Here is a 10,899-nt window from a genome sequence, read left to right as displayed (position 1 = left end):
CTCTGCCTTTTCTAAAACCAGCTTGAACATCTGGAAGTTCATGGTTCACGTATTGCTGAAGCCTGGCTTGGAGAATTTTGAGCATTACTTTACTAGCGTGTGAGATGAGTGCAATTGTGCAGTAGTTTGAGCATTCTTTGGCATTGCTTTTCTTTGGGATTGGAATGAAAACTGACCTTTTCTAGTCCTGTGGCCACTGCTCTGTTTTCCAAGTTTGCTGGCATATTGAGTTCAGCACTTTCACAGCATGATCTTTTAGGATTTGAAATAGCTCAACTGGAATTCCATCACCTCCACTAGCTTTGTTCGTAGTGATGCTTTCTAAGGCCCACTTGACTTCACATTCCAGGATGTCTGGCTCTAGGTGAGTGATCACACCATCATGATTATCTTGGTTGTGAAGATCTTTTTTGTACAGTTCTTCTGTGTATTCTTGCCACCTCTTCTTAATATCTTCTGCTTCTGTTAGGTCCATACCATTTCTGTCCTTTATCGAGCCCATCTTTGCATGAAATGTTCCCTTGGTAACTCTGATTTTCTTGAAGAGATCTCTAGTCTTTCCCATTCTGTTGGTTTCCTCTATTTCTTTGCATTGATCGCTGAGGAAGGCTTTCTTATCTCTCCTTGCTATTCTTTGGAACTCTGCATTCAGATGCTTATATTTTTCCTTTTCTCCTTTGCTTTTCACTTCTCTTCTTTTCACAGCTATTTGTAAGGCCTCCTCAGACAGCCATCTTGCATTTTTGCATTTCTTTTTCTTGGGAATGGTCTTGATCCCTGTCTCCTGTATAATATCATGAACCTCCGTCCATAGTTCATCAGGCACTCTGTCTATCAGATCTAGTCCCTTAAATCTATTTCTCACTTCCACTGTATAACATAAGGGATTTGATTTAGGTCATACCTGAATGGTCTAGTGGTTTTCCCTGCTTTCTTCAATTTAAGTCTAAATTTGGCAATAAGGAGTTCATGATCTGAGCCACAGTCAGCTCCTGGTCTTGTTATTGCTGACTGTATAGAGCTTCTCCATCTTCGGCTGCAAAGAATATAATCAATCTGATTTCAGTGTTGACCATCTGGTGATGTCCATGTGTAGAGTCTTCTCTTGTGTTGTTGGAAGAGGGTGTTTGCTATGAACAGTGCATTCTCTTGGGAAAACTGTTAGCCTTCGCCCTGCTTCATTCTGTACTCCAAGGCCAAATTTGCCTGTTACTCCAGGTGTTTCTTGACTTCCTACTTTTGCATTCCAGTCCCCTATAATGAAAAGGACATCTTTTTGGGGTGTTAGTTCTAAAAGGTCTTATAGGTCTTCATAGAACCATTCAACTTCAGCTTCTTCACCGTTACTGGTTGGGGCATAGGCTTGTATTACTGTGATATTGAATGGTTTGCCTTGGAAACAGAGATCATTCTGTTGTTTTTGAGATTGCATCCAAGTACTGCATTTTGGACTCTTTTGTTGACCATGATGGCCACTCCATTTCTTCTAAGGGATTCCTGCCCACAGTAGTAGATATAATGGTCATTTGAGTTAAATTCACCCATTCCAGTCCATTTTAGTTCGCTGATTCCTAGAATGTCGATGTATTATTAACATCTCCATTTACAAATGAGGAAGCAGAATCTTAACTAGATTAAAATAATCTTATGGATCATCATCCCTTCTGTCCGTGGTGGAAAGTGAAAGTGAAAGTCGCTCAGTCCTGTTTGACTCTTTTCAACCCCACGGTCTATATATATACAGTCCATGGAATTCACCAGGCCAGAATACTGGAGTTGGTAGCCTTTCCCTTCTCGATGGGATCTTCCCAACCCAGGGATCGAAGCCAGGGCTCCTGCATAGCGGGTGGATTCTTTACCAGCTGAGCCACAAGGGAAGCCCGTCAGTGGTGAAGCCACTAACTAAAAATCATTCTATGTCTGTCTGTCTGCAAAACTCCCTCCCCAAACTACTCAGGAGACCTCCTCCCACTGCACCATACTTTACTGAAAAAAAAAAAGAAAAAAACAGAGGTGTGAACTCTTTCTCCTCCATTTGGAAATTTTCTTCTCCAGCTCAGAGAAGCAAGCGTTTCTCCTCCTTTGTGCTCCCAGGCTCTATGATTCCACTGTCTGCCCTTCACTGGAGCCTTTCTCACCTCCATCTTCAGTCTGCATCACCAACTTCCTGTGGGGAATTTTCTATCAGCAATTCCTCAGAAGCTCTTGTAGCCATAACTACTTCTTCCTGTTCACTGCCAGAACCCAGAGTTAGGCCCGAGGGCATGAATTCTTTAAGTTTCCTAACTGGCCTCCCTTCTCCAGTCTCTTGAGTTCTCCAGCCTCTGCTATATTTCCCCCAGGTCAGTTGCCCTAGAACACTGCTCTTTGTTGACTCTCTTCAAAAACCTTCACATCGTCCCACGACTCAGAGCTGGACTGACCATGCCCCGTGGAGCCATCTTACTCACTCTTTTCTTTAAAAAATGCTTTTATCTATTTATTTTTGGCTGCACTGGGTCTTTGTTGCTGAGCAGGCTTTTCTCTAGGTGGGTTGAGCAGGGGCTACTCTCTAGCTGTGGTGCACGGGCTTCTCACTGCCGTGGCCGCTCTTGTTGCAGAGCGCGAGTTTCAGTATTTGCAGCGTGGAGGCTCAGTAGTTGTGGTGCCCAGGCTCTGGAGCACAGGCTTAATAGTTATGGTGCACAAACGTTGCTGGTCAGCGGCATGTGGGATCTTCCTGCGTCAGGGGTTGAACCCGCGTCTCCTGCATTGCAGGTGGATTCCTTACCACTGAGCCACGAGGGAAGCTCCTCCCCCCATCACTCTTACCCACACACGTGTATCAACAGACCCTTGCATGCTCCTCTCTCATCTTGGTGCTCCTAGAAATCCTGAGACACCCCTCCTGCCTCTGGCCTGAAACCCTGTGGGTGAACGCCTGTGCCAGGTCAAGGCCCTTCCCCACTCCTCTTTCATTTTCCCAGTGAAATCTCAGTGGATGCTTGCGTGAGCCCTGTGTTGCAGCCAGACTGCTCATTCTCCTTCCGTGGAGATGTCTGGCACTTTCTTACCTTAGCTTTTCTTCTTTGCTGCTGCTCTTCCCCCAATTTTGTTTCCCACGCCCTCTGCTCTATCCACCAGGTTAGCTGAGATGTAACCTTTACACAGATCCCCCTCGATTGCCTCACCCAGACATGCCATCTCCCTGCTTTAAACCTTTCTCCCTTGCCTGGCCCGTCTCTCACTGCCTGACAGCAACCACTTATGAGTCTTATGTGTTTGTCTCATCCCATCCCTTTATTTCTTATACTGTATAGCTCACAGGGGGTTGTTAGAAACAGTCTCATTGCTTTTAGTTTTCCAGGTAAAGAAACTGAAGTGCAGGGAGGTTAAGGGACTTGCCTGAGTTGACAAAGTAAGTTTGAGCTGCTTGGGAACAGAATGCCAGTTTCTGGATACTCTTCAGCATCGTTCTATCCATACCATGCTGCTTCCTTCACCAACTAAAGGCTAATCTTCGAAGGGAAGTGCTTGTGTTTTGAACACTGTACACATACCCACCCTTGCCCTTGCACACATGAGCATGCACACACACACACACACACACACACACTCCTTTCCCATACCTAGCACACAGTAATTGCCTTATAGTCATTTGTAGATGATGGAAAGGCTGTCCCATTTGAAACTATAGTCTTTGCATAGTGTCAATACGAAAACAGGTCTCTTTTTTGAGAAGAGGAACATTTTGACAAATAACCTCCACAGAGAAACTAACTAAAAATATATGTAAATGCTCTTATTAATCACCAATACTTTGGCCACCTGATGTGAAGAGCTGACTCATTAGAAATGGCCCTGTTGCTGGAAAAGATTGAGGGCAGAAGGAGAAGGGGGCAAAAGAGGATAAGATGGTTGGATGGCATCACTGACTCAATGGACATGAGTTTGAGCAAGCTCCAGGAGATGGTGAAGGACAGGGAAGCCTGGTGTGCTGCAGTCCATGGGGTCGCAGAGTCAGAAATGACTGAGCAACTGAACAATATGTAGTCACCCAATTCTCAGACGCACAAAGGAAGGCCACTGCCTCCCTTTGTCTAAGGCTATTTGTAAGACAGTGCAGTGTAGATCAGTCTGATGTCTTCCTTTTTCTAAGTACTAGACTCAGAAATTCATTGCAGGAATCAGATGTGGTAGCTGTGATACTTAATTCAGCTAAGCTGTATTGGAACCAGTTGCATACAGGACTTGTGCTCAGCTGGTGTGAAAGATCTGAATGTGAGGGTTTTACAGGTTAATGGGGATGTAATCTCAAGTAAAACTAACTCAGCATCAAGACACATTCTCAAGATGCTTTGCTGGAGGGTCAACATAAATGGCCAGTAAGCACTTGAAAAATTATTCTACTGTGCTAGTAAGCAAAGATAAGCAAACTGATATAATGATAAGTATCATATTTCCTGATCAGATTAGCAGCGTTTATTGTTTTAAATCATAACTCCTAGTGTTGACTACAGTTTCTGGGAAACACACTCTCAAACACTGGTAGAAGAAAGGCCTTGCAGGTAGATAATTTAGCAAAATTTTTAAAAGCTTTAATTAAAAATGTATCTGAAAAATGAAAAATAAAAATGTATCTGTTTCACCTAGCAATCTATTTCCCTATGGTGACTTAAGTCTGTTTTCCATAGATGTTGCTACAGAAGTATTCACTGAATCAATATTTTTACTTATAATTGTGAAACACTGGACACAGTCTAAATAATGATAAGAGCTATCATTGAATTGAGTTCTATGTCCTAGACACTCTTCTAAGGAGTTTACATTCAGCCTTCCCTGACAACTCTGTTATTATTATTATGCCCATTTTGCGGATGAAGGACTGGGGGCCACAGAGAGGTTAATTCATGGGGTCACATACCCAGTAGATGAAACAGTCAGGATTTAACCCCAACAGTTAACCTCTAGAATCCCATGCTGTTAACAAGGCCACCCTACCACTGCTCCAATAACAGGAAAACAGTTAAAAATAGTAATGCTGTATGTGTGAGAGAGAGAGAGAAAGAGAGAAGGAGGAGTAATACTGTGTGTGTGTGTGAGAGAGAGAGAAGGAGGAGTAATGCTGTGTGTGTGAGAGAGAGAGAGAAGGAGGAGGAGGAGAATGAAAGGAGAGAGGGGTGAGAGAATGAATACGTGTGTCATACGCAGGAGAGTTGTGTCATGAGCACGTATCCAAATCACTTAGGGTCTCTCTTAGTGGCGGGACTGTTTCATATTCCTTGGGATTAGAGAGGAGATGGAAAAAGGGAGAGGGCCACTAGGTTGCATGAACTGTAGCACATCTGTACAAATAGGATGATCATTAAAATTCTGATATATAACTATACTGAGTCCTAGAACAGTGTCTTTCAAGTTCTTTTGATGTGACCGATATCAATAAATAAGCATGTTTATCACATCCATGCCCATCCATAATAGGTTGAGGAGCAGCTGTCTCTCACCAGTTCAACTGTACTAGTTATTTATGATGAGTGTCTATTCCTATGTCATGCCAGTTTTCAGAGTTTTTGAATATCACATACATTGTTTTACACACACACACACACACACATGAAATAAGTTTTCATGAAACAGTACTCAGTCATAGGAAGTGTGATACACTCATTTATCCTGTTCTGTTCTTTTCTGTGCTACACCATTCTGTTTTGTTCCATTCTGTTCAGTTCCAGTCTATTCTGTTCCATTTCCTTCCACTCTATTCCATTCTTAAAATTCTAGTTGTCAGTCTCTAGTTGATTTTATGACCCTAAATTCATGTACCCATAATTTGAAAACAATTTTAGAAGAAAATGATGGTACTTTTAATACCTAAAAGCTTCCCTGGTGGCTCAGATGGTAAAGAATCTGCCTGCAATGTGGGAGAACTGTGGGTTCGATTCCTGGGTCACGAAGATCCCCTGGAGAAGGGAATGGCAATGTACTCCAGTATCCTTGCCTGGAGAATTCCGTGGACAAAGGAGCCTGGGGTTGCAGAGTTGGACAAGAATGAGTGAATACTTTCTTTCACTTAATACCTAGAGCTTCCACAAGAGGGCACCACAACTCTAGCCAGACACATTTTATAGGCAAGAATAAAGGAGGGGCATGGGGGCAGGGGAAGGACACGACCAAGGAGACCAGCAGTGACCGCCTGGCTCGAGGACAGCCAGTCTCTTGACCACTGACTCACCTCAAGTCCTGAGACGGAAGTCCTGCCCCTAAGGAGACTGTCAGGGTCCATCAGAATCTGAGTCTTGTGAGCCTGAAATAGAAACTGCCGAGAGATTTAGGTGATTGGCAGAGTGAGGCTAAAGGTGAAACTCCACAAGATAAAGAGATACTAAAAGGGTAATAATGGGTCACAAAAAAGCCAAAGGTTTCAATAAGTTGAAGTCACGAGAAAGAAGAAATTGAAAAAGCAGAAGCTTTAAGGACCTAAAAAAATAATACCTAGGGCAAGAAAGCCTGTCAATACAGAGAAGAGAACGCCCGGATACACAGCGACATGTAATCATTTTAATGGTGGAGCCCTAGAGGGGCTTCTCAAACTCCTGCTGCCTTTCATACGTGCATTTCCTTCTAGGGTCTCGTGGATCCTGTGTCCCTTAGCGCCAGGCATCCTTACAGTAAACTCTGCCTCTTTTCTGTTGACTAAGCAGCCGTTGAATCTCTTCTGTTTATTCCTGCAATGAAATCTTCTCAAAAAAAAAAAAAATCACACAGCCCTGGTGTGATTCCGTCCTGTGCGGCTGCTGGTTCGAATAGTAGTCGTTTAATTCCGTCCGGCTTCTCTCCCACGTTAGTGCGTGCCGCCAACCCATGGAGGAGTCAATGGACATGGACATGAGCCCCTTGAGGCCCCAGAACTATCTTTTCAGTTGTGAACTAAAGGCTGACAGAGATTATCACTTCAAGGTGGATAATGATGAAAATGAGCACCAGTTATATTTAAGAACGGTCAGTTTAGGGGCTGGAGCAAAGGATGAGTTACACATTGTTGAAGCAGAGGCCATGAATTATGAAGGCAGTCCAATTAAAGTAACACTGGCAACTTTGAAAATGTCTGTACAGCCAACGGTTTCTCTTGGGGACTTTGAAATTACACCACCTGTGGTCTTACGGTTCAAGTGTGGTTCAGGGCCTGTGCATATCAGTGGACAGCACTTAGTAGCTGTGGAGGAAGATGCAGAGTCAGAAGAAGAAGAGGAGGAGGAGGTGAAACTCCTAAGTATATCTGGAAAGCGTTCTGCCCCTGGCAGTGGTAGCAAGTTTCCCCAGAAAAAAAGTAAAGCTTGCTGCTGATGAAGATGAAGATGATGACGATGACGATGCTGAGGAGGAAGTTGAAGAAAAAGCTCCAGTAAAGAAATCTGTACGAGATACTCCAGCCAAAAATGCACAAAAATCGAACCAAAATGGAAAAGACTCAACACCAAGATCAAAAGGTCAAGAATCCTTCAAAAAACAGGAAAAAACACCTAAAACACCGAAAGGACCTAGCTCTGTAGAAGACATTAAAGCAAAAATGCAAGCAAGTATAGAAAAACGTGGTTCCCTTCCCAAAGTGGAAGCCAAGTTTATCAATTATGTGAAGAATTGTTTCCGGATGACTGACCAGGAGGCTATTCAAGATCTCTGGCAGTGGAGGAAGTCTCTTTAAGAAAATAGTTTAAACAGTTTGTTAAAAAATTTCCGTCTTATTTCATTTCTGTAACAGTTGATATCTGGCTGTCCTTTTTATAATGCAGAGTGAGAACTTTCCCTACCGTGTCTGATAAATGTTGTCCATGTTCCATTGCCAAGAATGTGTTGTCCAAAATGCCTGTTTAGTTTTTAACGATGGAACTCCACCCTTTGCTTGGTTTTAAGTATGTATGGAATATTATGATAGGAATAGTAGTATTGGTGGTCAGACAGATGGAAATGGTGGGGAGACAAAAATATACATGTGAAATAAACTCAGTATTTTAATTAAAAAAAAAAGATGTTTCCAGTATATTAAGTTTTAAAAGGATATCATTTAGTAGCACTACTTTATAATGTAATTTTGTTTTTAAATGTATAATAGAATATAAAGTCCTGAAGGACAGACATCAGGATATTAACAGTGGTTATAGCTGAGTGATGATATTGTGAGAATACCATTTTCTTTTTTTGCACAAGTATCTTTTTTCTAAAGTAAGCATATGTGTGCATGTGTGTGTGCTGAGTTGCTTCAGTCGTGTCCAACTCTTTGCAACCCCATGAACTATAGCCCGCCAGGCTGCTCTGTCCATGGGATTCTCCAGGCAAGAGTACTGGAGTGGGTTGCCATGCCCTCCTCCAGGGGATCTTCCCAACCCAGGGATCAAACCCAGGTCTCCTGCATTGCAGGCAGATTCTTTACCATCTGAGCCACCAGGGAAGCCCAAAGTAAACATATACTAATTGTTAAATATTTTAAGTGCGATGCTCGTTCAAAAGGATAGAATTTTTAAAGTTAAGATATGTTTAAAGATAACAGTACAAGGTTGCTGAGAAACTCCAGGAGGATCATGTGATGTGGGCTGGGCCCAGGGCCTCACAGGGTACAGGTGTCTGGGAAAGTCTCCTGAAAGGGGCCACTCAGGCAAAGTCTGAAAGGTCACTACCTCCAGGGAACGCTTGGAAAGTGGGGGAGGGGCAACCTTAGCTGAAACAGAGAGTACCGTGAGATCATAAGAGACACAAATTTGAATATATTTGGAGATTACTTTTTCACCTTTAAAAAATTATGCACTATTTGATAGATATTTTAAAAGACAGTTTACATGTAAGTTATAAAGTGTAATAAAACAACAAAAATATATCCATTACCCAACTTAAAAAAACAGAACTTAACTAGCACCTTTGAGACCCCCATATACCCAGCTCTGAACCTATCAAACTCCTTGCTTTGAAAAGTTACAATGCTTCTGAATATTGTGTTTAAAATTTCCCTTATGGTTTTATTGCAAATGCAGTAGTAATAGCTTGGACTCTTAAGACAGTATTCTAAATTTGTTACGTATTTTAAGTCTAGTCCTCACAACAATCATAAAGGTAAATATCGTTACCATCCCCATTCAGCAGACGGGGAAACTGAGGCACAGAAAGGTTTAGAGATTTGCTCAGAGGCACACAGCTAGTAAGTGGCAGATGCTTCAAACCCAGGCAGTCCACTCTAGCTTCTTTACCCTTAACTACATGCTGCACCTCTTCTTAACAACAGATTGTTATTCTACTTATTTTTGAATCACATACAAATAGAGCCCTACTGCCTTGGTTTTGTTTGCCCAGAAGCACTCTCTGAGATATGAATTCTAATACAAGTAGTTTATCTGAGAGGCGAGCCACTGTATTAGTCAGGGTTATCCAGAGAAATAAAACCAATAGGATATGTATAGATGCATATAAGAGGAGATTTGTATTTATTATAGGAGTTGACTCATGTGGTTGTAGAGGCTTAGAAGTATTGCCATCTGCTGTCTCCAGGCTGGACAACCAGGAAAGCAGGTGGTGTTATTCAGCCCCGAGTCTGACGGCCTGAGAATCAGGGCCCGAGAGTGTAAGTCTGGTCTAAGTCTGACAGCCCACAAACCAGGAGCGCCAGTGTCCAAAGGCAGAGAAGACAGGTGTCTCAGCTCAGCAGAGAGAGCACATTCACCCTTTCTCAGCTTTCTTGTTCTGTTCAGTCCCCAGTGAGTTGGGTGGTGACCACCTGCATTGGTGGGGGCCACCATCTTTACTTAGTCTTCCCATTCAAATGCTAGTGTCTTTCCAAGGCATGCCCCCCCAAAACACACCCAGAGAGGTTTTACCAGCCATCTGGGCATTGCATAGCTCAGCTGACATGTAAAAGTAGCCATCACAGTCACAAAGCCCCAGCAAGGGAGTGGGGACCTGAGACAAGGAAGAAAAAGCAGCCAAGAAAGAAGTTACTACCCCTGTGGACATCTATACCTTAATCGCATGGAGGAGACAGAGTAGAAGATACACGGTGGAACTATTCCTCCCAAGGATTTCTACCCAAGCCCTGTGGATCACTGGTTGAGGGCTGGCTCTTGGATGCTGTGAACTTCCTGGCATTCCCGCTTGCCCCGTGTGCAGCCAGAGTGGGCTTTGCAAACAGAGCAACCCCCCGGCAAAGGGTTTAAGTTACTGACAGTTAAGGGTTAGACTGGCCTGTGCAGCGATGATAAGGCCTAAGGGTTTATGAGCAGGGCACTTCCAGTGTTTGCTATGTACTCATGAGCATTCTTGGAGAAGGCAATGGCACCCCACTCCAGTACTCTTGCCTGGAAAATCCCATGGATGGAGGAGCCTGGCGGGCTACAATCCATGGGGTCGCTAAGAGTCGGACATGACTGAGCGACTTCACTTTCACTTTTCACTTTCCTGCATTGGAGAAGGAAATGGCAACCCACTCCAGTGTTCTTGCCTGGAGAATCCCAGGGACAGAAGAGCCTGGTGGGCTGCCGTCTCTGGGGTCACACAGAGTCGGACACGACTGAAGCGACTTAGCAGCAGCAGCAGCATCATGAGCATTCTGCAGCTTACTTTTTTCGGTTACTGTTCATCCTTATGGTTGTGAGATTCGTCCATGTTGGCATGTTGAAACGTTCACTCGCTTTCCTTGTTGTATGCCACCATATAGATCTGGTCCACTGACTTCATCGGTTCTTTTGTTGATGGACATTTGTGCTGCTTCCACTCTTTTGTTATCTCAAGTAATGTTACCTTGAAACTCCCAAGTCTCTTACTGTGTTGGTTTAGAGCTGCCTCTACAATCCTAGGTTTAGAATTACTGGGGTGAGAAGTATTATCTCCTGCACCTTTATGACCTAACAAGTATAGCAGTTCTTCTGACGGAAATGCCAG

At 43.4% G+C, this 10,899-nt stretch overlaps 1 pseudogene; it reads left to right on the top strand.

The window, feature by feature from the left end:
* The first annotated feature begins 6,818 nt into the window (after positions 1 to 6,818).
* LOC105002497 lies at positions 6,819 to 7,992 on the top strand (annotated as a pseudogene).
* The last annotated feature ends 2,907 nt before the right edge of the window (positions 7,993 to 10,899 follow it).

The sequence above is a fragment of the Bison bison genome, unplaced genomic scaffold, assembly GCF_000754665.1.
Source record: "Bison bison bison isolate TAMUID 2011002044 unplaced genomic scaffold, Bison_UMD1.0 scf7180017864454, whole genome shotgun sequence".
Taxonomy (NCBI): Eukaryota; Metazoa; Chordata; class Mammalia; order Artiodactyla; family Bovidae; genus Bison; species Bison bison.
Note: the sequence above shows the minus strand (reverse complement) of the source record. Positions and strands in the feature narration are given on the sequence as shown.